Source organism: Arachis duranensis, chromosome 9 (assembly GCF_000817695.3).
Source record: "Arachis duranensis cultivar V14167 chromosome 9, aradu.V14167.gnm2.J7QH, whole genome shotgun sequence".
Lineage (NCBI taxonomy): Eukaryota > Viridiplantae > Streptophyta > Magnoliopsida > Fabales > Fabaceae > Arachis > Arachis duranensis.
Window position 1 is genome coordinate 83,667,316 of NC_029780.3, and position 2,797 is coordinate 83,670,112.

Sequence of the window (2,797 nt, forward strand, 5' to 3'; positions counted from 1 at the left end):
AATTGTTTTGTGACTATGGTTTATGGTTTGGCAGTTTCCGGTTCAATGTGTACAGTTTAGGGTTCACGGTTTGGTCGCTAGCTTTTATAGTGAATGGTTTCGTGCGTCCAGTTTATGGTTTGGCGATTTTCGGTTCCATGCGTACGGTTCAATGTGTAAGGTTTAGTGACTAGGTCTTAGAGTGAATGGTTTCGTGTCTATAGTTTATGGTTTGGCGGTTTCCGGTTCAATGCGTACGGTTTAGGATTCACGGTTTGGTCGCTAGGTCTTATAGTGAATGGTTTCGTGCGTATGGATTTTGGTTTGGTGGTTTTCGGTTCAATGCATCCGGTTCAATGTGTACGGTTTAGTGACTAGGTTTTAGAGTGAATGGTTTCGTGCCTAGGGTTTATGGTTTGGCAGTTTCGGGTTTAATGTGTACGGTTTTGGGTTCACGGTTTGGTTACTAGGTCTTAGAGTGTATGGTTTCGTGCATCTGGTTTATAGTTTGGCGGTTTTTGGTTCATTACATACGGTTTAATGTGTACGGTTTAGAGACTAGGTCTTAAAGTGAATGGTTTTGTGCCTATAGTTTATGGTTTGCCAGTTTCTGTTTCAGTGTGTTCGGTTTAGGGTTCACGGTTTGGTCACTAGGTCTTATAGTGAATGGTTTCGTGCGTATGGATTTTGGTTTGGCAGTTTTCGCTTCAATGTGTACGGTTCAATGTGTACTGTTCAATGTATACGGTTCAATGTGTATGGTTTAGTGACTAGCTCTTAGTGTGAATGGTTTCGTGCCTGTGGTTTATGGTTTGGCAGTTACAGGTTCAATGTGTACGGTTTAGGGTTTACGGTTTTATCGCTAGGTCTTATAGTGAATGGTTTCGTGCGCGTAGATTTTGGTTTAGCGGTTTCTGGTTCAATGTGTCCAGTTCAATGTGTACGGTTTAGCGACTAGGTTTTAGAGTGAATGGTTTTGTGCCTATGGTTTATGGTTTGGCTGTTTTCGATTCAATATGTATGGTTTAGGGTTCACGATTTGGTCGCTAGGTCTTATAGTGAATGGTTTCGTGAGTCTGGTTTATGGTTTGGCGATTTTTGGTTCAATGCATACGGTTTAATGTGTACGGTTTAGGGACTAGGTCTTAAAGTGAATGGTTTTGTGCCAATGGTTTATGGTTTGGCAGTTTCTGGTTCAGTGTGTTTGGTTTAGGGTTCACGTTTTGGTCGCTAGATCTTATAGTGAATGGTTTCAGGCGTATGGATTTTGGTTTGGCGATTTTCGGTTCAATGCATCCGGTTCAATATGTACGGTTTAGTGACTAGATTTTTGAGTGAATGGTTTTGTGCCTATGGTTTATGGTTTGGCCGTTTCTGGTTCAATATGTACGGTTTAGGGTTCACGGTTTGGTTGCTAGGTCTTATAGTGAATGGTTTCGTGCGTATGGTTTGTAGTTTGGCGGTATCCGGTTCAATGTGTATGGTTTAGTGACTAGGTCTTAGAGTGAATGATTTCGTGCCTATGGTTTATGGTTTGGCAATTTCTGGTTCAATGTGTACGATTTAGGGTTTACGATTTTGTCGCTAGGTCTAATAGTGAATGGTTTCGTGCGTGGATTTTGGTTTGGCGGTTTTCGGTTCAATGTGTACGGTTTAGTTACTAGGTTTTAGAGTGAATGGTTTTGTGCCTATGGTTTATGGTTTTGCGGTTACTGGTTCAATATGTACGATTTAGGGTTCACGATTTCTTTGCTAGGTCTTATAGTGAATGGTTTCGTGCGTATGGTTTATGGTTTTGCGGTTTCTGGTTTAATATGTACGATTTAGGGTTCACGATTTCTTTGCTAGGTCTTATAGTGAATGGTTTCGTGCGTATGGTTTATGGTTTGGCGGTATCCGGTTCAATGTGTACGGTTTAGTGACTAGGTCTTAGAGTGAATGGCTTCGTGCCTATGGTTTATGGTTTGGCGGTTTCCGGTTCAATGTGTACGATTTAGGGTTTACGATTTGGTCGCTAGGACTTATAGTGAATGGTTTCGTGCGTATGGATTTTGGTTTGGCGGTTACCGGTTCAATGCGTCCGGTTCAATGTGTACGATTTAGTGACTTGGTTTTAGAGTGAATGGTTTCGTGCCTATGGTTTATGGTTTGGCAGTTTTCTGGTTCAATGTGTACAGTTTAGGGTTCACGGTTTGGTCGCTAGGTCTTTGGTGGACGAAATTGTGATTCAATTGTTATTCCATTTTGCAAAATTCATTGCTTTTCACTCCCTGGTAATGGCGCCAAAAACATGATGCCAATACCATAGTTCACAACTCCGTTCAACTTAACCAGCAAGTGTACTGGGTCATCCAAGTAATACCTTACGTGAGTAAGGGTCGATCCCACAGAGATTGTTGGTATGAAGCAAGCTATGGTCATCTTGTAAATCTCAGTTAGGCAGATTAAAATTGGTTTATGGATTTCGAATAATTAATTAATTAATAAAAGAAAATAAAAGGGATAGAAATACTTATGTAAATCAATAGTGGGAATTTCAGATAAGTGTGTGGAGATGCTGTGCTCCTCTCGTATCTCTATTTTCTTATTACATTCATCCAATCCTTCCTACTCCCTTCCATGGCAAGCTGTATGTAGGGCATCACCGTTGTCAATGGCTACATCCCATCCTCTCAGTGAAAACGTTCCTATGCTCTGTCACAGCACGGCTAATCATCTGTCGGTTCTCAATCAGGTTGGAATAGAATCCCTAGATTCTTTTGCGTCTGTTACTAATGCCCAGCCTTCAGGAGTTTGAAGCTCGTCACAGTCATTCAAT